Here is a 25,742-nt window from a genome sequence, read left to right as displayed (position 1 = left end):
GCCCTACTTTTGCATTGAAGTCTAATCAGTAGGGTTCTACTCGAACAAACAACAGTGTCCAGAAACAGGGTTTTAGCTTCCAATGACCTCTCTGTGGGAGGAAGAAGTTTAGGGTTTAGTTTGGGTGAGAGCCACAGGACTGGTTCCACTTCGGAAAATCGGGGTAGAGACAGGTCGGTACAGAAGGCAGCTCACAAATCACATCATGGTTATGGGGCTAGTAGCATTGCCCCGGGTTGTGCGTGGAGGCTGAAAGCCAGCCACCTAACTCGAAGGAAAAACTCGGTAGAGGATCTGTGCTTCATTGAAAACAGCCCCTCCTGAGGGTGGAAGCATTTTGTTGTGCGCATGCCTGAGAGCACTGCAAGGGAGTCCAAAGCTCTTTACGCGTGAGACTCAGGCCCCATCAAAGGCAAGACAAGACTCCCGGTGTGTTTCATTTAGCTAGCACAGTGGCCCTACTTTTGCATGGAAGTCTAATCGCTAGCATTCTAACTCGAAGAACCAACAGGGTACAGAAACAGTGTTTTAGCTTCCGACGACCTCTCTGTGGGAGGAAGCAGTTTAGGGTGTAGTGTGGGTGAGAGTCACGGGACTGGTGCCATTTCGTAAAATCGGGGTAGAGACAGGCCCGTACAAATGGCAGCTCACAAATCAAATCATGGTTATGGGGCTAGTAGCGTTGCCCCCGCGGAGTGCGCAGGCTGATATTCAGCCACCCATCTCGAAGGAAAAACTCGGTAGAGAATCTGTGCTTCATTGAAAACAGCCGCTCCTGAGGGTGGAATCCTTTAGTTGTGTGCGTGGGTGCGAGCACTGCAAGGGAGTACGAAGCTTTTTATGAGCGCGACTCAGGCCCCAGCCAAAGGCAGGACAAGACTCCCCATGTGTTTGTTTTAGCTAGCACCGCGGCCCTACTTTTGCATGGAAATCTAATCGCAAGCATTCCAACTGGAAGAAAGAACAGTGTACAGAAACAGTGTTTTAGCTTCCGAAGACCTCCCTGTGCGTGGAAGCCGTTTAGGGTGTAGTGTGGATGAGAGTCACGGGACTTGTTCCATTTTGTAAAATCGGGGTAGAGACAGGCCCGTACAAATGGCAGCTCACCAATCAAATCATGGTTATGGGGCTAGTAGCATTGCCCAGGGGGTGCGTGCAGCCTGAAAGCCAGCCACCTAACTCGAAGGAAAAACTCGGTACAGAATCCGTGCTTATTGAAAACAGCCGCTCCTGAGGGTGGAAGCATTTTGTTGTGTGCATGCCTGAGAGCACTGCAAGGGAGTCCAAAGCTCATTACGAGTGAGACTCAGGCCCCAGCAAAGGTAAGACAAGACTCCCGGTGTGTTTCATTTAGCTAGCACAGCGGCCATACTTTTGCATAGAAGTCGAATCGCTAGAATTCTAACTCGAAGAAACAAGAGTGTACAGAAACACTGTTTTATCTTCCGACGACCTCTCTGTGGGAGGAAGCCGTTTAGGGTGTACTGTGGGTGAGAGCCTGGAGATGAGTTCCATTTCGTAAAATCGGGGTAGAGACAGGCCGGTACAGAAGGCAGCTCACAAATCACATCATGGTTATGGGGCTAGTAGCGTTGCCCCAGGGGAGCGTGCAGGCTGAAATTCAGCCACCTACCTCGAAGGAAAAACTCGCTAGAGAATCCGTGCTTCCGCAAAAAGAGCCGCTCCGGAGGGTGGATGCATTTTGTTGCGTGCGTGCGTGAGAGCACTGCCAGGGAGTCTAAAGCTCTTACGAATGAGACTCAGGCCCCACCAAAAGGCAGGACAAGACTCCCGGTGTGTTTGACCTAGCATGCACTGCGGCCCTACTTTTGCATTGAAGTCTAATCGGTAGGGTTCTAACTCGAACAAACAACAGTGTACAGAAACAGGGTTTTAGCTTCCGACGACCTCTCTGTGGGAGGAAGCCGTTTAGGGTGTACTGTGTGTGAGAGCCTGGGGATGGGTTCCATTTCGTAAAATCGGGGTAGAGACAGGCCGGAACAGAAGGCAGCTCACAAATCACATCATGTTTATGGGGCTAGGAGCGTGGCCACGGGGGAGCGTGCAGGCTGAAAGTCAGCCACCTAACACGAAGGAAACCTCGGTAGAGAATCCGTGCTTCAGCGACAACAGCCGCTACTGAGGGCGGAAGCATTTTGTTGTGTGCGTGCGTGAGAGCACTGAAAGGGATTCCAAACCTTTTCACGAGTGAAACTCAGGCCCCAGCAAAAGGCAGAACAACACTCCCCATGTGTTTGACTAAGCTAGCACAGCGGCCCTACTTTTGCATTGAAGTCTAATCAGTAGGGTTCTACTCGAACAAACAACAGTGTCCAGAAACAGGGTTTTAGCTTCCAATGACCTCTCTGTGGGAGGAAGAAGTTTCGGGTTTAGTTTGGGTGAGAGCCACAGGACTGGTTCCACTTCGGAAAATCGGGGTAGAGACAGGTCGGTACAGAAGGCAGCTCACAAATCACATCATGGTTATGGGGCTAGTAGCATTGCCCCGGGTTGTGCGTGGAGGCTGAAAGCCAGCCACCTAACTCGAAGGAAAAACTCGGTAGAGGATCTGTGCTTCATTGAAAACAGCCCCTCCTGAGGGTGGAAGCATTTTGTTGTGCGCATGCCTGAGAGCACTGCAAGGGAGTCCAAAGCTCTTTACGCGTGAGACTCAGGCCCCATCAAAGGCAAGACAAGACTCCCGGTGTGTTTCATTTAGCTAGCACAGTGGCCCTACTTTTGCATGGAAGTCTAATCGCTAGCATTCTAACTCGAAGAACCAACAGGGTACAGAAACAGTGTTTTAGCTTCCGACGACCTCTCTGTGGGAGGAAGCAGTTTAGGGTGTAGTGTGGGTGAGAGTCACGGGACTGGTGCCATTTCGTAAAATCGGGGTAGAGACAGGCCCGTACAAATGGCAGCTCACAAATCAAATCATGGTTATGGGGCTAGTAGCGTTGCCCCCGCGGAGTGCGCAGGCTGATATTCAGCCACCCATCTCGAAGGAAAAACTCGGTAGAGAATCTGTGCTTCATTGAAAACAGCCGCTCCTGAGGGTGGAATCCTTTAGTTGTGTGCGTGGGTGCGAGCACTGCAAGGGAGTACGAAGCTTTTTACGAGCGCGACTCAGGCCCCAGCCAAAGGCAGGACAAGACTCCCCATGGGTTTGTTTTAGCTAGCACTGCGGCCCTACTTTTGCATGGAAATCTAATCGCAAGCGTTCCAACTGGAAGAAAGAACAGTGTACAGAAACAGTGTTTTAGCTTCCGAAGACCTCCCTGTGCGTGGAAGCCGTTTAGGGTGTAGTGTGGATGAGAGTCACGGGACTTGTTCCATTTTGTAAAATCGGGGTAGAGACAGGCCCGTACAAATGGCAGCTCACCAATCAAATCATGGTTATGGGGCTAGTAGCATTGCCCAGGGGGTGCGTGCAGCCTGAAAGCCAGCCACCTAACTCGAAGGAAAAACTCGGTACAGAATCCGTGCTTATTGAAAACAGCCGCTCCTGAGGGTGGAAGCATTTTGTTGTGTGCATGCCTGAGAGCACTGCAAGGGAGTCCAAAGCTCATTACGAGTGAGACTCAGGCCCCAGCAAAGGCAAGACAAGACTCCCGGTGTGTTTCATTTAGCTAGCACAGCGGCCCTACTTTTGCATAGAAGTCGAATCGCTAGAATTCTAACTCGAAGAAACAAGAGTGTACAGAAACACTGTTTTATCTTCCGACGACCTCTCTGTGGGAGGAAGCCGTTTAGGGTGTACTGTGGGTGAGAGCCTGGAGATGAGTTCCATTTCGTAAAATCGGGGTAGAGACAGGCCGGTACAGAAGGCAGCTCACAAATCACATCATGGTTATGGGGCTAGTAGCGGTGCCCCAGGGGAGCGTGCAGGCTGAAATTCAGCCACCTACCTCGAAGGAAAAACTCGCTAGAGAATCCGTGCTTCCGCAAAAAGAGCCGCTCCGGAGGGTGGATGCATTTTGTTGCGTGCGTGCGTGAGAGCACTGCCAGGGAGTCTAAAGCTCTTACGAATGAGACTCAGGCCCCACCAAAAGGCAGGACAAGACTCCCGGTGTGTTTGACCTAGCATGCACTGCGGCCCTACTTTTGCATTGAAGTCTAATCGGTAGGGTTCTAACTCGAACAAACAACAGTGTACAGAAACAGGGTTTTAGCTTCCGACGACCTCTCTGTGGGAGGAAGCCGTTTAGGGTGTACTGTGTGTGAGAGCCTGGGGATGGGTTCCATTTCGTAAAATCGGGGTAGAGACAGGCCGGAACAGAAGGCAGCTCACAAATCACATCATGTTTATGGGGCTAGGAGCGTGGCCACGGGGGAGCGTGCAGGCTGAAAGTCAGCCACCTAACACGAAGGAAACCTCGGTAGAGAATCCGTGCTTCAGCGACAACAGCCGCTACTGAGGGCGGAAGCATTTTGTTGTGTGCGTGCGTGAGAGCACTGAAAGGGATTCCAAACCTTTTCACGAGTGAAACTCAGGCCCCAGCAAAAGGCAGAACAACACTCCCCATGTGTTTGACTAAGCTAGCACAGCGGCCCTACTTTTGCATTGAAGTCTAATCAGTAGCGTTCTACTCGAACAAACAACAGTGTCCAGAAACAGGGTTTTAGCTTCCAATGACCTCTCTGTGGGAGGAAGAAGTTTCGGGTTTAGTTTGGGTGAGAGCCACAGGACTGGTTCCACTTCGGAAAATCGGGGTAGAGACAGGTCGGTACAGAAGGCAGCTCACAAATCACATCATGGTTATGGGGCTAGTAGCATTGCCCCGGGTTGTGCGTGGAGGCTGAAAGCCAGCCACCTAACTCGAAGGAAAAACTCGGTAGAGGATCTGTGCTTCATTGAAAACAGCCCCTCCTGAGGGTGGAAGCATTTTGTTGTGCGCATGCCTGAGAGCACTGCAAGGGAGTCCAAAGCTCTTTACGCGTGAGACTCAGGCCCCATCAAAGGCAAGACAAGACTCCCGGTGTGTTTCATTTAGCTAGCACAGTGGCCCTACTTTTGCATGGAAGTCTAATCGCTAGCATTCTAACTCGAAGAACCAACAGGGTACAGAAACAGTGTTTTAGCTTCCGACGACCTCTCTGTGGGAGGAAGCAGTTTAGGGTGTAGTGTGGGTGAGAGTCACGGGACTGGTGCCATTTCGTAAAATCGGGGTAGAGACAGGCCCGTACAAATGGCAGCTCACAAATCAAATCATGGTTATGGGGCTAGTAGCGTTGCCCCCGCGGAGTGCGCAGGCTGATATTCAGCCACCCATCTCGAAGGAAAAACTCGGTAGAGAATCTGTGCTTCATTGAAAACAGCCGCTCCTGAGGGTGGAATCCTTTAGTTGTGTGCGTGGGTGCGAGCACTGCAAGGGAGTACGAAGCTTTTTACGAGCGCGACTCAGGCCCCAGCCAAAGGCAGGACAAGACTCCCCATGGGTTTGTTTTAGCTAGCACTGCGGCCCTACTTTTGCATGGAAATCTAATCGCAAGCGTTCCAACTGGAAGAAAGAACAGTGTACAGAAACAGTGTTTTAGCTTCCGAAGACCTCCCTGTTCGTGGAAGCCGTTTAGGGTGTAGTGTGGATGAGAGTCACGGGACTTGTTCCATTTTGTAAAATCGGGGTAGAGACAGGCCCGTACAAATGGCAGCTCACCAATCAAATCATGGTTATGGGGCTAGTAGCATTGCCCAGGGGGTGCGTGCAGCCTGAAAGCCAGCCACCTAACTCGAAGGAAAAACTCGGTACAGAATCCGTGCTTATTGAAAACAGCCGCTCCTGAGGGTGGAAGCATTTTGTTGTGTGCATGCCTGAGAGCACTGCAAGGGAGTCCAAAGCTCATTACGAGTGAGACTCAGGCCCCAGCAAAGGCAAGACAAGACTCCCGGTGTGTTTCATTTAGCTAGCACAGCGGCCCTACTTTTGCATAGAAGTCGAATCGCTAGAATTCTAACTCGAAGAAACAAGAGTGTACAGAAACACTGTTTTATCTTCCGACGACCTCTCTGTGGGAGGAAGCCGTTTAGGGTGTACTGTGGGTGAGAGCCTGGGGATGAGTTCCATTTCGTAAAATCGGGGTAGAGACAGGCCGGTACAGAAGGCAGCTCACAAATCACATCATGGTTATGGGGCTAGTAGCGGTGCCCCAGGGGAGCGTGCAGGCTGAAATTCAGCCACCTACCTCGAAGGAAAAACTCGCTAGAGAATCCGTGCTTCAGCAAAAACAGCCGCTCCGGAGGGTGGAAGCATTTTGTTGTGTGCGTGCGTGAGAGCACTGCCAGGGAGTCTAAAGCTCTTACGAATGAGACTCAGGCCCCACCAAAAGGCAGGACAAGACTCCCGGTGTGTTTGACCTAGCATGCACTGCGGCCCTACTTTTGCATTGAAGTCTAATCGGTAGGGTTCTAACTCGAACAAACAACAGTGTACAGAAACAGGGTTTTAGCTTCCGACGACCTCTCTGTGGGAGGAAGCCGTTTAGGGTGTACTGTGTGTGAGAGCCTGGGGATGGGTTCCATTTCGTAAAATCGGGGTAGAGACAGGCCGGAACAGAAGGCAGCTCACAAATCACATCATGTTTATGGGGCTAGGAGCGTGGCCACGGGGGAGCGTGCAGGCTGAAAGTCAGCCACCTAACACGAAGGAAACCTCGGTAGAGAATCCGTGCTTCAGCGACAACAGCCGCTACTGAGGGCGGAAGCATTTTGTTGTGTGCGTGCGTGAGAGCACTGAAAGGGATTCCAAACCTTTTCACGAGTGAAACTCAGGCCCCAGCAAAAGGCAGAACAACACTCCCCATGTGTTTGACTAAGCTAGCACAGCGGCCCTACTTTTGCATTGAAGTCTAATCAGTAGGGTTCTACTCGAACAAACAACAGTGTCCAGAAACAGGGTTTTAGCTTCCAATGACCTCTCTGTGGGAGGAAGAAGTTTCGGGTTTAGTTTGGGTGAGAGCCACAGGACTGGTTCCACTTCGGAAAATCGGGGTAGAGACAGGTCGGTACAGAAGGCAGCTCACAAATCACATCATGGTTATGGGGCTAGTAGCATTGCCCCGGGTTGTGCGTGGAGGCTGAAAGCCAGCCACCTAACTCGAAGGAAAAACTCGGTAGAGGATCTGTGCTTCATTGAAAACAGCCCCTCCTGAGGGTGGAAGCATTTTGTTGTGCGCATGCCTGAGAGCACTGCAAGGGAGTCCAAAGCTCTTTACGCGTGAGACTCAGGCCCCATCAAAGGCAAGACAAGACTCCCGGTGTGTTTCATTTAGCTAGCACAGTGGCCCTACTTTTGCATGGAAGTCTAATCGCTAGCATTCTAACTCGAAGAACCAACAGGGTACAGAAACAGTGTTTTAGCTTCCGACGACCTCTCTGTGGGAGGAAGCAGTTTAGGGTGTAGTGTGGGTGAGAGTCACGGGACTGGTGCCATTTCGTAAAATCGGGGTAGAGACAGGCCCGTACAAATGGCAGCTCACAAATCAAATCATGGTTATGGGGCTAGTAGCGTTGCCCCCGCGGAGTGCGCAGGCTGATATTCAGCCACCCATCTCGAAGGAAAAACTCGGTAGAGAATCTGTGCTTCATTGAAAACAGCCGCTCCTGAGGGTGGAATCCTTTAGTTGTGTGCGTGGGTGCGAGCACTGCAAGGGAGTACGAAGCTTTTTACGAGCGCGACTCAGGCCCCAGCCAAAGGCAGGACAAGACTCCCCATGGGTTTGTTTTAGCTAGCACTGCGGCCCTACTTTTGCATGGAAATCTAATCGCAAGCGTTCCAACTGGAAGAAAGAACAGTGTACAGAAACAGTGTTTTAGCTTCCGAAGACCTCCCTGTGCGTGGAAGCCGTTTAGGGTGTAGTGTGGATGAGAGTCACGGGACTTGTTCCATTTTGTAAAATCGGGGTAGAGACAGGCCCGTACAAATGGCAGCTCACCAATCAAATCATGGTTATGGGGCTAGTAGCATTGCCCAGGGGGTGCGTGCAGCCTGAAAGCCAGCCACCTAACTCGAAGGAAAAACTCGGTACAGAATCCGTGCTTATTGAAAACAGCCGCTCCTGAGGGTGGAAGCATTTTGTTGTGTGCATGCCTGAGAGCACTGCAAGGGAGTCCAAAGCTCATTACGAGTGAGACTCAGGCCCCAGCAAAGGCAAGACAAGACTCCCGGTGTGTTTCATTTAGCTAGCACAGCGGCCCTACTTTTGCATAGAAGTCGAATCGCTAGAATTCTAACTCGAAGAAACAAGAGTGTACAGAAACACTGTTTTATCTTCCGACGACCTCTCTGTGGGAGGAAGCCGTTTAGGGTGTACTGTGGGTGAGAGCCTGGGGATGAGTTCCATTTCGTAAAATCGGGGTAGAGACAGGCCGGTACAGAAGGCAGCTCACAAATCACATCATGGTTATGGGGCTAGTAGCGTTGCCCCAGGGGAGCGTGCAGGCTGAAATTCAGCCACCTACCTCGAAGGAAAAACTCGCTAGAGAATCCGTGCTTCAGCAAAAAGAGCCGCTCCGGAGGGTGGAAGCATTTTGTTGTGTGCGTGCGTGAGAGCACTGCCAGGGAGTCTAAAGCTCTTACGAATGAGACTCAGGCCCCACCAAAAGGCAGGACAAGACTCCCGGTGTGTTTGACCTAGCATGCACTGCGGCCCTACTTTTGCATTGAAGTCTAATCGGTAGGGTTCTAACTCGAACAAACAACAGTGTACAGAAACAGGGTTTTAGCTTCCGACGACCTCTCTGTGGGAGGAAGCCGTTTAGGGTGTACTGTGTGTGAGAGCCTGGGGATGGGTTCCATTTCGTAAAATCGGGGTAGAGACAGGCCGGAACAGAAGGCAGCTCACAAATCACATCATGTTTATGGGGCTAGGAGCGTGGCCACGGGGGAGCGTGCAGGCTGAAAGTCAGCCACCTAACACGAAGGAAACCTCGGTAGAGAATCCGTGCTTCAGCGACAACAGCCGCTACTGAGGGCGGAAGCATTTTGTTGTGTGCGTGCGTGAGAGCACTGAAAGGGATTCCAAACCTTTTCACGAGTGAAACTCAGGCCCCAGCAAAAGGCAGAACAACACTCCCCATGTGTTTGACTAAGCTAGCACAGCGGCCCTACTTTTGCATTGAAGTCTAATCAGTAGGGTTCTACTCGAACAAACAACAGTGTCCAGAAACAGGGTTTTAGCTTCCAATGACCTCTCTGTGGGAGGAAGAAGTTTCGGGTTTAGTTTGGGTGAGAGCCACAGGACTGGTTCCACTTCGGAAAATCGGGGTAGAGACAGGTCGGTACAGAAGGCAGCTCACAAATCACATCATGGTTATGGGGCTAGTAGCATTGCCCCGGGTTGTGCGTGGAGGCTGAAAGCCAGCCACCTAACTCGAAGGAAAAACTCGGTAGAGGATCTGTGCTTCATTGAAAACAGCCCCTCCTGAGGGTGGAAGCATTTTGTTGTGCGCATGCCTGAGAGCACTGCAAGGGAGTCCAAAGCTCTTTACGCGTGAGACTCAGGCCCCATCAAAGGCAAGACAAGACTCCCGGTGTGTTTCATTTAGCTAGCACAGTGGCCCTACTTTTGCATGGAAGTCTAATCGCTAGCATTCTAACTCGAAGAACCAACAGGGTACAGAAACAGTGTTTTAGCTTCCGACGACCTCTCTGTGGGAGGAAGCAGTTTAGGGTGTAGTGTGGGTGAGAGTCACGGGACTGGTGCCATTTCGTAAAATCGGGGTAGAGACAGGCCCGTACAAATGGCAGCTCACAAATCAAATCATGGTTATGGGGCTAGGAGCGTTGCCCCCGCGGAGTGCGCAGGCTGATATTCAGCCACCCATCTCGAAGGAAAAACTCGGTAGAGAATCTGTGCTTCATTGAAAACAGCCGCTCCTGAGGGTGGAATCCTTTAGTTGTGTGCGTGGGTGCGAGCACTGCAAGGGAGTACGAAGCTTTTTACGAGCGCGACTCAGGCCCCAGCCAAAGGCAGGACAAGACTCCCCATGGGTTTGTTTTAGCTAGCACTGCGGCCCTACTTTTGCATGGAAATCTAATCGCAAGCGTTCCAACTGGAAGAAAGAACAGTGTACAGAAACAGTGTTTTAGCTTCCGAAGACCTCCCTGTGCGTGGAAGCCGTTTAGGGTGTAGTGTGGATGAGAGTCACGGGACTTGTTCCATTTTGTAAAATCGGGGTAGAGACAGGCCCGTACAAATGGCAGCTCACCAATCAAATCATGGTTATGGGGCTAGTAGCATTGCCCAGGGGGTGCGTGCAGCCTGAAAGCCAGCCACCTAACTCGAAGGAAAAACTCGGTACAGAATCCGTGCTTATTGAAAACAGCCGCTCCTGAGGGTGGAAGCATTTTGTTGTGTGCATGCCTGAGAGCACTGCAAGGGAGTCCAAAGCTCATTACGAGTGAGACTCAGGCCCCAGCAAAGGCAAGACAAGACTCCCGGTGTGTTTCATTTAGCTAGCACAGCGGCCCTACTTTTGCATAGAAGTCGAATCGCTAGAATTCTAACTCGAAGAAACAAGAGTGTACAGAAACACTGTTTTATCTTCCGACGACCTCTCTGTGGGAGGAAGCCGTTTAGGGTGTACTGTGGGTGAGAGCCTGGGGATGAGTTCCATTTCGTAAAATCGGGGTAGAGACAGGCCGGTACAGAAGGCAGCTCACAAATCACATCATGGTTATGGGGTTAGTAGCGTTGCCCCAGGGGAGCGTGCAGGCTGAAATTCAGCCACCTACCTCGAAGGAAAAACTCGCTAGAGAATCCGTGCTTCAGCAAAAACAGCCGCTCCGGAGGGTGGAAGCATTTTGTTGCGTGCGTGCGTGAGAGCACTGCCAGGGAGTCTAAAGCTCTTACGAATGAGACTCAGGCCCCACCAAAAGGCAGGACAAGACTCCCGGTGTGTTTGACCTAGCATGCACTGCGGCCCTACTTTTGCATTGAAGTCTAATCGGTAGGGTTCTAACTCGAATAAACAACAGTGTACAGAAACAGGGTTTTAGCTTCCGACGACCTCTCTGTGGGAGGAAGCCGTTTAGGGTGTACTGTGTGTGAGAGCCTGGGGATGGGTTCCATTTCGTAAAATCGGGGTAGAGACAGGCCGGAACAGAAGGCAGCTCACAAATCACATCATGTTTATGGGGCTAGGAGCGTGGCCACGGGGGAGCGTGCAGGCTGAAAGTCAGCCACCTAACACGAAGGAAACCTCGGTAGAGAATCCGTGCTTCAGCGACAACAGCCGCTACTGAGGGCGGAAGCATTTTGTTGTGTGCGTGCGTGAGAGCACTGAAAGGGATTCCAAACCTTTTCACGAGTGAAACTCAGGCCCCAGCAAAAGGCAGAACAACACTCCCCATGTGTTTGACTAAGCTAGCACAGCGGCCCTACTTTTGCATTGAAGTCTAATCAGTAGGGTTCTACTCGAACAAACAACAGTGTCCAGAAACAGGGTTTTAGCTTCCAATGACCTCTCTGTGGGAGGAAGAAGTTTCGGGTTTAGTTTGGGTGAGAGCCACAGGACTGGTTCCACTTCGGAAAATCGGGGTAGAGACAGGTCGGTACAGAAGGCAGCTCACAAATCACATCATGGTTATGGGGCTAGTAGCATTGCCCCGGGTTGTGCGTGGAGGCTGAAAGCCAGCCACCTAACTCGAAGGAAAAACTCGGTAGAGGATCTGTGCTTCATTGAAAACAGCCCCTCCTGAGGGTGGAAGCATTTTGTTGTGCGCATGCCTGAGAGCACTGCAAGGGAGTCCAAAGCTCTTTACGCGTGAGACTCAGGCCCCATCAAAGGCAAGACAAGACTCCCGGTGTGTTTCATTTAGCTAGCACAGTGGCCCTACTTTTGCATGGAAGTCTAATCGCTAGCATTCTAACTCGAAGAACCAACAGGGTACAGAAACAGTGTTTTAGCTTCCGACGACCTCTCTGTGGGAGGAAGCAGTTTAGGGTGTAGTGTGGGTGAGAGTCACGGGACTGGTGCCATTTCGTAAAATCGGGGTAGAGACAGGCCCGTACAAATGGCAGCTCACAAATCAAATCATGGTTATGGGGCTAGTAGCGTTGCCCCCGCGGAGTGCGCAGGCTGATATTCAGCCACCCATCTCGAAGGAAAAACTCGGTAGAGAATCTGTGCTTCATTGAAAACAGCCGCTCCTGAGGGTGGAATCCTTTAGTTGTGTGCGTGGGTGCGAGCACTGCAAGGGAGTACGAAGCTTTTTACGAGCGCGACTCAGGCCCCAGCCAAAGGCAGGACAAGACTCCCCATGGGTTTGTTTTAGCTAGCACTGCGGCCCTACTTTTGCATGGAAATCTAATCGCAAGCGTTCCAACTGGAAGAAAGAACAGTGTACAGAAACAGTGTTTTAGCTTCCGAAGACCTCCCTGTGCGTGGAAGCCGTTTAGGGTGTAGTGTGGATGAGAGTCACGGGACTTGTTCCATTTTGTAAAATCGGGGTAGAGACAGGCCCGTACAAATGGCAGCTCACCAATCAAATCATGGTTATGGGGCTAGTAGCATTGCCCAGGGGGTGCGTGCAGCCTGAAAGCCAGCCACCTAACTCGAAGGAAAAACTCGGTACAGAATCCGTGCTTATTGAAAACAGCCGCTCCTGAGGGTGGAAGCATTTTGTTGTGTGCATGCCTGAGAGCACTGCAAGGGAGTCCAAAGCTCATTACGAGTGAGACTCAGGCCCCAGCAAAGGCAAGACAAGACTCCCGGTGTGTTTCATTTAGCTAGCACAGCGGCCCTACTTTTGCATAGAAGTCGAATCGCTAGAATTCTAACTCGAAGAAACAAGAGTGTACAGAAACACTGTTTTATCTTCCGACGACCTCTCTGTGGGAGGAAGCCGTTTAGGGTGTACTGTGGGTGAGAGCCTGGGGATGAGTTCCATTTCGTAAAATCGGGGTAGAGACAGGCCGGTACAGAAGGCAGCTCACAAATCACATCATGGTTATGGGGCTAGTAGCGTTGCCCCAGGGGAGCGTGCAGGCTGAAATTCAGCCACCTACCTCGAAGGAAAAACTCGCTAGAGAATCCGTGCTTCAGCAAAAAGAGCCGCTCCGGAGGGTGGAAGCATTTTGTTGTGTGCGTGCGTGAGAGCACTGCCAGGGAGTCTAAAGCTCTTACGAATGAGACTCAGGCCCCACCAAAAGGCAGGACAAGACTCCCGGTGTGTTTGACCTAGCATGCACTGCGGCCCTACTTTTGCATTGAAGTCTAATCGGTAGGGTTCTAACTCGAACAAACAACAGTGTACAGAAACAGGGTTTTAGCTTCCGACGACCTCTCTGTGGGAGGAAGCCGTTTAGGGTGTACTGTGTGTGAGAGCCTGGGGATGGGTTCCATTTCGTAAAATCGGGGTAGAGACAGGCCGGAACAGAAGGCAGCTCACAAATCACATCATGTTTATGGGGCTAGGAGCGTGGCCACGGGGGAGCGTGCAGGCTGAAAGTCAGCCACCTAACACGAAGGAAACCTCGGTAGAGAATCCGTGCTTCAGCGACAACAGCCGCTACTGAGGGCGGAAGCATTTTGTTGTGTGCGTGCGTGAGAGCACTGAAAGGGATTCCAAACCTTTTCACGAGTGAAACTCAGGCCCCAGCAAAAGGCAGAACAACACTCCCCATGTGTTTGACTAAGCTAGCACAGCGGCCCTACTTTTGCATTGAAGTCTAATCAGTAGGGTTCTACTCGAACAAACAACAGTGTCCAGAAACAGGGTTTTAGCTTCCAATGACCTCTCTGTGGGAGGAAGAAGTTTCGGGTTTAGTTTGGGTGAGAGCCACAGGACTGGTTCCACTTCGGAAAATCGGGGTAGAGACAGGTCGGTACAGAAGGCAGCTCACAAATCACATCATGGTTATGGGGCTAGTAGCATTGCCCCGGGTTGTGCGTGGAGGCTGAAAGCCAGCCACCTAACTCGAAGGAAAAACTCGGTAGAGGATCTGTGCTTCATTGAAAACAGCCCCTCCTGAGGGTGGAAGCATTTTGTTGTGCGCATGCCTGAGAGCACTGCAAGGGAGTCCAAAGCTCTTTACGCGTGAGACTCAGGCCCCATCAAAGGCAAGACAAGACTCCCGGTGTGTTTCATTTAGCTAGCACAGTGGCCCTACTTTTGCATGGAAGTCTAATCGCTAGCATTCTAACTCGAAGAACCAACAGGGTACAGAAACAGTGTTTTAGCTTCCGACGACCTCTCTGTGGGAGGAAGCAGTTTAGGGTGTAGTGTGGGTGAGAGTCACGGGACTGGTGCCATTTCGTAAAATCGGGGTAGAGACAGGCCCGTACAAATGGCAGCTCACAAATCAAATCATGGTTATGGGGCTAGTAGCGTTGCCCCCGCGGAGTGCGCAGGCTGATATTCAGCCACCCATCTCGAAGGAAAAACTCGGTAGAGAATCTGTGCTTCATTGAAAACAGCCGCTCCTGAGGGTGGAATCCTTTAGTTGTGTGCGTGGGTGCGAGCACTGCAAGGGAGTACGAAGCTTTTTACGAGCGCGACTCAGGCCCCAGCCAAAGGCAGGACAAGACTCCCCATGGGTTTGTTTTAGCTAGCACTGCGGCCCTACTTTTGCATGGAAATCTAATCGCAAGCGTTCCAACTGGAAGAAAGAACAGTGTACAGAAACAGTGTTTTAGCTTCCGAAGACCTCCCTGTGCGTGGAAGCCGTTTAGGGTGTAGTGTGGATGAGAGTCACGGGACTTGTTCCATTTTGTAAAATCGGGGTAGAGACAGGCCCGTACAAATGGCAGCTCACCAATCAAATCATGGTTATGGGGCTAGTAGCATTGCCCAGGGGGTGCGTGCAGCCTGAAAGCCAGCCACCTAACTCGAAGGAAAAACTCGGTACAGAATCCGTGCTTATTGAAAACAGCCGCTCCTGAGGGTGGAAGCATTTTGTTGTGTGCATGCCTGAGAGCACTGCAAGGGAGTCCAAAGCTCATTACGAGTGAGACTCAGGCCCCAGCAAAGGCAAGACAAGACTCCCGGTGTGTTTCATTTAGCTAGCACAGCGGCCCTACTTTTGCATAGAAGTCGAATCGCTAGAATTCTAACTCGAAGAAACAAGAGTGTACAGAAACACTGTTTTATCTTCCGACGACCTCTCTGTGGGAGGAAGCCGTTTAGGGTGTACTGTGGGTGAGAGCCTGGGGATGAGTTCCATTTCGTAAAATCGGGGTAGAGACAGGCCGGTACAGAAGGCAGCTCACAAATCACATCATGGTTATGGGGCTAGTAGCGTTGCCCCAGGGGAGCGTGCAGGCTGAAATTCAGCCACCTACCTCGAAGGAAAAACTCGCTAGAGAATCCGTGCTTCAGCAAAAAGAGCCGCTCCGGAGGGTGGAAGCATTTTGTTGTGTGCGTGCGTGAGAGCACTGCCAGGGAGTCTAAAGCTCTTACGAATGAGACTCAGGCCCCACCAAAAGGCAGGACAAGACTCCCGGTGTGTTTGACCTAGCATGCACTGCGGCCCTACTTTTGCATTGAAGTCTAATCGGTAGGGTTCTAACTCGAACAAACAACAGTGTACAGAAACAGGGTTTTAGCTTCCGACGACCTCTCTGTGGGAGGAAGCCGTTTAGGGTGTACTGTGTGTGAGAGCCTGGGGATGGGTTCCATTTCGTAAAATCGGGGTAGAGACAGGCCGGAACAGAAGGCAGCTCACAAATCACATCATGTTTATGGGGCTAGGAGCGTGGCCACGGGGGAGCGTGCAGGCTGAAAGTCAGCCACCTAACACGAAGGAAACCTCGGTAGAGAATCCGTGCTTCAGCGACAACAGCCGCTACTGAGGGCGGAAGCATTTTGTTGTGTGCGTGCGTGAGAGCACTGAAAGGGATTCCAAACCTTTTCACGAGTGAAACTCAGGCCCCAGCAAAAGGCAGAACAACACTCCCCATGTGTTTGACTAAGCTAGCACAGCGGCCCTACTTTTGCATTGAAGTCTAATCAGTAGGGTTCTACTCGAACAAACAACAGTGTCCAGAAACAGGGTTTTAGCTTCCAATGACCTCTCTGTGGGAGGAAGAAGTTTCGGGTTTAGTTTGGGTGAGAGCCACAGGACTGGTTCCACTTCGGAAAATCGGGGTAGAGACAGGTCGGTACAGAAGGCAGCTCACAAATCACATCATGGTTATGGGGCTAGTAGCATTGCCCCGGGTTGTGCGTGGAGGCTGAAAGCCAGCCACCTAACTCGAAGGAAAAACTCGGTAGAGGATCTGTGCTTCATTGAAAACAGCCCCTCCTGAGGGTGGAAGCATTTTGTTGTGCGCATGCCTGAGAGCACTGCAAGGGAGTCCAAAGCTCTTTACGCGTGAGACTCAGGCCCCATCAAAGGCAAGACAAGACTCCCGGTGTGTTTCATTTAGCTAGCACAGTGGCCCTACTTTTGCATGGAAGTCTAATCGCTAGCATTCTAACTCGAAGAACCAACAGGGTACAGAAACAGTGTTTTAGCTTCCGACGACCTCTCTGTGGGAGGAAGCAGTTTAGGGTGTAGTGTGGGTGAGAGTCACGGGACTGGTGCCATTTCGTAAAATCGGGGTAGAGACAGGCCCGTACAAATGGCAGCTCACAAATCAAATCATGGTTATGGGGCTAGTAGCGTTGCCCCCGCGGAGTGCGCAGGCTGATATTCAGCCACCCATCTCGAAGGAAAAACTCGGTAGAGAATCTGTGCTTCATTGAAAACAGCCGCTCCTGAGGGTGGAATCCTTTAGTTGTGTGCGTGGGTGCGAGCACTGCAAGGGAGTACGAAGCTTTTTACGAGCGCGACTCAGGCCCCAGCCAAAGGCAGGACAAGACTCCCCATGGGTTTGTTTTAGCTAGCACCGCGGCCCTACTTTTGCATGGAAATCTAATCGCAAGCGTTCCAACTGGAAGAAAGAACAGTGTACAGAAACAGTGTTTTAGCTTCCGAAGACCTCCCTGTGCGTGGAAGCCGTTTAGGGTGTAGTGTGGATGAGAGTCACGGGACTTGTTCCATTTTGTAAAATCGGGGTAGAGACAGGCCCGTACAAATGGCAGCTCACCAATCAAATCATGGTTATGGGGCTAGTAGCATTGCCCAGGGGGTGCGTGCAGCCTGAAAGCCAGCCACCTAACTCGAAGGAAAAACTCGGTACAGAATCCGTGCTTATTGAAAACAGCCGCTCCTGAGGGTGGAAGCATTTTGTTGTGTGCATGCCTGAGAGCACTGCAAGGGAGTCCAAAGCTCATTACGAGTGAGACTCAGGCCCCAGGAAAGGCAAGACAAGACTCCCGGCGTGTTTCATTTAGCTAGCACAGCGGCCCTACTTTTGCATAGAAGTCGAATCGCTAGAATTCTAACTCGAAGAAACAAGAGTGTACAGAAACACTGTTTTATCTTCCGACGACCTCTCTGTGGGAGGAAGCCGTTTAGGGTGTACTGTGGGTGAGAGCCTGGGGATGAGTTCCATTTCGTAAAATCGGGGTAGAGACAGGCCGGTACAGAAGGCAGCTCACAAATCACATCATGGTTATGGGGCTAGTAGCGTTGCCCCAGGGGAGCGTGCAGGCTGAAATTCAGCCACCTACCTCGAAGGAAAAACTCGCTAGAGAATCCGTGCTTCAGCAAAAAGAGCCGCTCCGGAGGGTGGAAGCATTTTGTTGTGTGCGTGCGTGAGAGCACTGCCAGGGAGTCTAAAGCTCTTACGAATGAGACTCAGGCCCCACCAAAAGGCAGGACAAGACTCCCGGTGTGTTTGACCTAGCATGCACTGCGGCCCTACTTTTGCATTGAAGTCTAATCGGTAGGGTTCTAACTCGAACAAACAACAGTGTACAGAAACAGGGTTTTAGCTTCCGACGACCTCTCTGTGGGAGGAAGCCGTTTAGGGTGTACTGTGTGTGAGAGCCTGGGGATGGGTTCCATTTCGTAAAATCGGGGTAGAGACAGGCCGGAACAGAAGGCAGCTCACAAATCACATCATGTTTATGGGGCTAGGAGCGTGGCCACGGGGGAGCGTGCAGGCTGAAAGTCAGCCACCTAACACGAAGGAAACCTCGGTAGAGAATCCGTGCTTCAGCGACAACAGCCGCTACTGAGGGCGGAAGCATTTTGTTGTGTGCGTGCGTGAGAGCACTGAAAGGGATTCCAAACCTTTTCACGAGTGAAACTCAGGCCCCAGCAAAAGGCAGAACAACACTCCCCATGTGTTTGACTAAGCTAGCACAGCGGCCCTACTTTTGCATTGAAGTCTAATCAGTAGGGTTCTACTCGAACAAACAACAGTGTCCAGAAACAGGGTTTTAGCTTCCAATGACCTCTCTGTGGGAGGAAGAAGTTTCGGGTTTAGTTTGGGTGAGAGCCACAGGACTGGTTCCACTTCGGAAAATCGGGGTAGAGACAGGTCGGTACAGAAGGCAGCTCACAAATCACATCATGGTTATGGGGCTAGTAGCATTGCCCCGGGTTGTGCGTGGAGGCTGAAAGCCAGCCACCTAACTCGAAGGAAAAACTCGGTAGAGGATCTGTGCTTCATTGAAAACAGCCCCTCCTGAGGGTGGAAGCATTTTGTTGTGCGCATGCCTGAGAGCACTGCAAGGGAGTCCAAAGCTCTTTACGCGTGAGACTCAGGCCCCATCAAAGGCAAGACAAGACTCCCGGTGTGTTTCATTTAGCTAGCACAGTGGCCCTACTTTTGCATGGAAGTCTCATCGCTAGCATTCTAACTCGAAGAACCAACAGGGTACAGAAACAGTGTTTTAGCTTCCGACGACCTCTCTGTGGGAGGAAGCAGTTTAGGGTGTAGTGTGGGTGAGAGTCACGGGACTGGTGCCATTTCGTAAAATCGGGGTAGAGACAGGCCCGTACAAATGGCAGCTCACAAATCAAATCATGGTTATGGGGCTAGTAGCGTTGCCCCCGCGGAGTGCGCAGGCTGATATTCAGCCACCCATCTCGAAGGAAAAACTCGGTAGAGAATCTGTGCTTCATTGAAAACAGCCGCTCCTGAGGGTGGAATCCTTTAGTTGTGTGCGTGGGTGCGAGCACTGCAAGGGAGTACGAAGCTTTTTACGAGCGCGACTCAGGCCCCAGCCAAAGGCAGGACAAGACTCCCCATGTGTTTGTTTTAGCTAGCACCGCGGCCCTACTTTTGCATGGAAATCTAATCGCAAGCGTTCCAACTGGAAGAAAGAACAGTGTACAGAAACAGTGTTTTAGCTTCCGAAGACCTCCCTGTGCGTGGAAGCCGTTTAGGGTGTAGTGTGGATGAGAGTCACGGGACTTGTTCCATTTTGTAAAATCGGGGTAGAGACAGGCCCGTACAAATGGCAGCTCACCAATCAAATCATGGTTATGGGGCTAGTAGCATTGCCCAGGGGGTGCGTGCAGCCTGAAAGCCAGCCACCTAACTCGAAGGAAAAACTCGGTACAGAATCCGTGCTTATTGAAAACAGCCGCTCCTGAGGGTGGAAGCATTTTGTTGTGTGCATGCCTGAGAGCACTGCAAGGGAGTCCAAAGCTCATTACGAGTGAGACTCAGGCCCCAGCAAAGGCAAGACAAGACTCCCGGCGTGTTTCATTTAGCTAGCACAGCGGCCCTACTTTTGCATAGAAGTCGAATCGCTAGAATTCTAACTCGAAGAAACAAGAGTGTACAGAAACACTGTTTTATCTTCCGACGACCTCTCTGTGGGAGGAAGCCGTTTAGGGTGTACTGTGGGTGAGAGCCTGGGGATGAGTTCCATTTCGTAAAATCGGGGTAGAGACAGGCCGGTACAGAAGGCAGCTCACAAATCACATCATGGTTATGGGGCTAGTAGCGTTGCCCCAGGGGAGCGTGCAGGCTGAAATTCAGCCACCTACCTCAAAGGAAAAACTCGCTAGAGAATCCGTGCTTCAGCAAAAAGAGCCGCTCCGGAGGGTGGAAGCATTTTGTTGTGTGCGTGCGTGAGAGCACTGCCAGGGAGTCTAAAGCTCTTACGAATGAGACTCAGGCCCCACCAAAAGGCAGGACAAGACTCCCGGTGTGTTTGACCTAGCATGCACTGCGGCCCTACTTTTGCATTGAAGTCTAATCGGTAGGGTTCTAACTCGAATAAACAACAGTGTACAGAAACAGGGTTTTAGCTTCCGACGACCTCTCTGTGGGAGGAAGCCGTTTAGGGTGTACTGTGTGTGAGAGCCTGGGGATGGGTTCCATTTCGTAAAATCGGGGTAGAGACAGGCCGGAACAGAAGGCAGCTCACAAATCACATCATGTTTATGGGGCTAGGAGCGTGGCCACGGGGGAGCGTGCAGGCTGAAAGTCAGCCACCTAACACGAAGGAAACCTCGGTAGAGAATCCGTGCTTCAGCGACAACAGCCGCTACTGAGGGCGGAAGCATTTTGTTGTGTGCGTGCGTGAGAGCACTGAAAGGGATTCCAAACCTTTTCACGAGTGAAACTCAGGCCCCAGCAAAAGGCAGAACAACACTCCCCATGTGTTTGACTAAGCTAGCACAGCGGCCCTACTTTTGCATTGAAGTCTAATCAGTAGGGTTCTACTCGAACAAACAACAGTGTCCAGAAACAGGGTTTTAGCTTCCAATGACCTCTCTGTGGGAGGAAGAAGTTTCGGGTTTAGTTTGGGTGAGAGCCACAGGACTGGTTCCACTTCGGAAAATCGGGGTAGAGACAGGTCGGTACAGAAGGCAGCTCACAAATCACATCATGGTTATGGGGCTAGTAGCATTGCCCCGGGTTGTGCGTGGAGGCTGAAAGCCAGCCACCTAACTCGAAGGAAAAACTCGGTAGAGGATCTGTGCTTCATTGAAAACAGCCCCTCCTGAGGGTGGAAGCATTTTGTTGTGCGCATGCCTGAGAGCACTGCAAGGGAGTCCAAAGCTCTTTACGCGTGAGACTCAGGCCCCATCAAAGGCAAGACAAGACTCCCGGTGTGTTTCATTTAGCTAGCACAGTGGCCCTACTTTTGCATGGAAGTCTCATCGCTAGCATTCTAACTCGAAGAACCAACAGGGTACAGAAACAGTGTTTTAGCTTCCGACGACCTCTCTGTGGGAGGAAGCAGTTTAGGGTGTAGTGTGGGTGAGAGTCACGGGACTGGTGCCATTTCGTAAAATCGGGGTAGAGACAGGCCCGTACAAATGGCAGCTCACAAATCAAATCATGGTTATGGGGCTAGTAGCGTTGCCCCCGCGGAGTGCGCAGGCTGATATTCAGCCACCCATCTCGAAGGAAAAACTCGGTAGAGAATCTGTGCTTCATTGAAAACAGCCGCTCCTGAGGGTGGAATCCTTTAGTTGTGTGCGTGGGTGCGAGCACTGCAAGGGAGTACGAAGCTTTTTACGAGCGCGACTCAGGCCCCAGCCAAAGGCAGGACAAGACTCCCCATGGGTTTGTTTTAGCTAGCACCGCGGCCCTACTTTTGCATGGAAATCTAATCGCAAGCGTTCCAACTGGAAGAAAGAACAGTGTACAGAAACAGTGTTTTAGCTTCCGAAGACCTCCCTGTGCGTGGAAGCCGTTTAGGGTGTAGTGTGGATGAGAGTCACGGGACTTGTTCCATTTTGTAAAATCGGGGTAGAGACAGGCCCGTACAAACGGCAGCTCACCAATCAAATCATGGTTATGGGGCTAGTAGCATTGCCCAGGGGGTGCGTGCAGCCTGAAAGCCAGCCACCTAACTCGAAGGAAAAACTCGGTACAGAATCCGTGCTTATTGAAAACAGCCGCTCCTGAGGGTGGAAGCATTTTGTTGTGTGCATGCCTGAGAGCACTGCAAGGGAGTCCAAAGCTCATTACGAGTGAGACTCAGGCCCCAGCAAAGGCAAGACAAGACTCCCGGTGTGTTTCATTTAGCTAGCACAGCGGCCCTACTTTTGCATAGAAGTCGAATCGCTAGAATTCTAACTCGAAGAAACAAGAGTGTACAGAAACACTGTTTTATCTTCCGACGACCTCTCTGTGGGAGGAAGCCGTTTAGGGTGTACTGTGGGTGAGAGCCTGGGGATGAGTTCCATTTCGTAAAATCGGGGTAGAGACAGGCCGGTACAGAAGGCAGCTCACAAATCACATCATGTTTATGGGGCTAGTAGCGTTGCCCCAGGGGAGCGTGCAGGCTGAAATTCAGCCACCTACCTCGAAGGAAAAACTCGCTAGAGAATCCTTGCTTCAACAAAAAGAGCCGCTCCGGAGGGTGGAAGCATTTTGTTGTGTGCATGCGTGAGAGCACTGCCAGGGAGTCTAAAGCTCTTACGAATGAGACTCAGGCCCCACCAAAAGGCAGGACAAGACTCCCGGTGTGTTTGACCTAGCATGCACTGCGGCCCTACTTTTGCATTGAAGTCTAATCGGTAGGGTTCTAACTCGAACAAACAACAGTGTACAGAAACAGGGTTTTAGCTTCCGACGACCTCTCTGTGGGAGGAAGCCGTTTAGGGTGTACTGTGTGTGAGAGCCTGGGGATGGGTTCCATTTCGTAAAATCGGGGTAGAGACAGGCCGGAACAGAAGGCAGCTCACAAATCACATCATGTTTATGGGGCTAGGAGCGTGGCCACGGGGGAGCGTGCAGGCTGAAAGTCAGCCACCTAACACGAAGGAAACCTCGGTAGAGAATCCGTGCTTCAGCGACAACAGCCGCTACTGAGGGCGGAAGCATTTTGTTGTGTGCGTGCGTGAGAGCACTGAAAGGGATTCCAAACCTTTTCACGAGTGAAACTCAGGCCCCAGCAAAAGGCAGAACAACACTCCCCATGTGTTTGACTAAGCTAGCACAGCGGCCCTACTTTTGCATTGAAGTCTAATCAGTAGGGTTCTACTCGAACAAACAACAGTGTCCAGAAACAGGGTTTTAGCTTCCAATGACCTCTCTGTGGGAGGAAGAAGTTTCGGGTTTAGTTTGGGTGAGAGCCACAGGACTGGTTCCACTTCGGAAAATCGGGGTAGAGACAGGTCGGTACAGAAGGCAGCTCACAAATCACATCATGGTTATGGGGCTAGTAGCATTGCCCCGGGTTGTGCGTGGAGGCTGAAAGCCAGCCACCTAACTCGAAGGAAAAACTCGGTAGAGGATCTGTGCTTCATTGAAAACAGCCCCTCCTGAGGGTGGAAGCATTTTGTTGTGCGCATGCCTGAGAGCACTGCAAGGGAGTCCAAAGCTCTTTACGCGTGAGACTCAGGCCCCATCAAAGGCAAGACAAGACTCCCGGTGTGTTTCATTTAGCTAGCACAGTGGCCCTACTTTTGCATGGAAGTCTAATCGCTAGCATTCTAACTCGAAGAACCAACAGGGTACAGAAACAGTGTTTTAGCTTCCGACGACCTCTCTGTGGGAGGAAGCAGTTTAGGGTGTAGTGTGGGTGAGAGTCACGGGACTGGTGCCATTTCGTAAAATCGGGGTAGAGACAGGCCCGTACAAATGGCAGCTCACAAATCAAATCATGGTTATGGGGCTAGTAGCGTTGCCCCCGCGGAGTGCGCAGGCTGATATTCAGCCACCCATCTCGAAGGAAAAACTCGGTAGAGAATCTGTGCTTCATTGAAAACAGCCGCTCCTGAGGGTGGAATCCTTTAGTTGTGTGCGTGGGTGCGAGCACTGCAAGGGAGTACGAAGCTTTTTACGAGCGCGACTCAGGCCCCAGCCAAAGGCAGGACAAGACTCCCCATGTGTTTGTTTTAGCTAGCACCGCGGCCCTACTTTTGCATGGAAATCTAATCGCAAGCGTTCCAACTGGAAGAAAGAACAGTGTACAGAAACAGTGTTTTAGCTTCCGAAGACCTCCCTGTGCGTGGAAGCCGTTTAGGGTGTAGTGTGGATGAGAGTCACGGGACTTGTTCCATTTTGTAAAATCGGGGTAGAGACAGGCCCGTACAAATGGCAGCTCACCAATCAAATCATGGTTATGGGGCTAGTAGCATTGCCCAGGGGGTGCGTGCAGCCTGAAAGCCAGCCACCTAACTCGAAGGAAAAACTCGGTACAGAATCCGTGCTTATTGAAAACAGCCGCTCCTGAGGGTGGAAGCATTTTGTTGTGTGCATGCCTGAGAGCACTGCAAGGGAGTCCAAAGCTCATTACGAGTGAGACTCAGGCCCCAGCAAAGGTAAGACAAGACTCCCGGTGTGTTTCATTTAGCTAGCACAGCGGCCCTACTTTTGCATAGAAGTCGAATCGCTAGAATTCTAACTCGAAGAAACAAGAGTGTACAGAAACACTGTTTTATCTTCCGACGACCTCTCTGTGGGAGGAAGCCGTTTAGGGTGTACTGTGGGTGAGAGCCTGGAGATGAGTTCCATTTCGTAAAATCGGGGTAGAGACAGGCCGGTACAGAAGGCAGCTCACAAATCACATCATGGTTATGGGGCTAGTAGCGGTGCCCCAGGGGAGCGTGCAGGCTGAAATTCAGCCACCTACCTCGAAGGAAAAACTCGCTAGAGAATCCGTGCTTCCGCAAAAAGAGCCGCTCCGGAGGGTGGATGCATTTTGTTGCGTGCGTGCGTGAGAGCACTGCCAGGGAGTCTAAAGCTCTTACGAATGAGACTCAGGCCCCACCAAAAGGCAGGACAAGACTCCCGGTGTGTTTGACCTAGCATGCACTGCGGCCCTACTTTTGCATTGAAGTCTAATCGGTAGGGTTCTAACTCGAACAAACAACAGTGTACAGAAACAGGGTTTTAGCTTCCGACGACCTCTCTGTGGGAGGAAGCCGTTTAGGGTGTACTGTGTGTGAGAGCCTGGGGATGGGTTCCATTTCGTAAAATCGGGGTAGAGACAGGCCGGAACAGAAGGCAGCTCACAAATCACATCATGTTTATGGGGCTAGGAGCGTGGCCACGGGGGAGCGTGCAGGCTGAAAGTCAGCCACCTAACACGAAGGAAACCTCGGTAGAGAATCCGTGCTTCAGCGACAACAGCCGCTACTGAGGGCGGAAGCATTTTGTTGTGTGCGTGCGTGAGAGCACTGAAAGGGATTCCAAACCTTTTCACGAGTGAAACTCAGGCCCCAGCAAAAGGCAGAACAACACTCCCCATGTGTTTGACTAAGCTAGCACAGCGGCCCTACTTTTGCATTGAAGTCTAATCAGTAGGGTTCTACTCGAACAAACAACAGTGTCCAGAAACAGGGTTTTAGCTTCCAATGACCTCTCTGTGGGAGGAAGAAGTTTCGGGTTTAGTTTGGGTGAGAGCCACAGGACTGGTTCCACTTCGGAAAATCGGGGTAGAGACAGGTCGGTACAGAAGGCAGCTCACAAATCACATCATGGTTATGGGGCTAGTAGCATTGCCCCGGGTTGTGCGTGGAGGCTGAAAGCCAGCCACCTAACTCGAAGGAAAAACTCGGTAGAGGATCTGTGCTTCATTGAAAACAGCCCCTCCTGAGGGTGGAAGCATTTTGTTGTGTGCATGCCTGAGAGCACTGCAAGGGAGTCCAAAGCTCTTTACGCGTGAGACTCAGGCCCCATCAAAGGCAAGACAAGACTCCCGGTGTGTTTCATTTAGCTAGCACAGTGGCCCTACTTTTGCATGGAAGTCTCATCGCTAGCATTCTAACTCGAAGAACCAACAGGGTACAGAAACAGTGTTTTAGCTTCCGACGACCTCTCTGTGGGAGGAAGCAGTTTAGGGTGTAGTGTGGGTGAGAGTCACGGGACTGGTGCCATTTCGTAAAATCGGGGTAGAGACAGGCCCGTACAAATGGCAGCTCACAAATCAAATCATGGTTATGGGGCTAGTAGCGTTGCCCCCGCGGAGTGCGCAGGCTGATATTCAGCC

The sequence above is a fragment of the Halichoerus grypus genome, chromosome X, assembly GCF_964656455.1.
Source record: "Halichoerus grypus chromosome X, mHalGry1.hap1.1, whole genome shotgun sequence".
NCBI classification, from domain to species: domain Eukaryota; kingdom Metazoa; phylum Chordata; class Mammalia; order Carnivora; family Phocidae; genus Halichoerus; species Halichoerus grypus.
The sequence above is the reverse complement of the archived record's forward strand: the minus strand, read 5'-3'. Positions refer to the sequence as shown.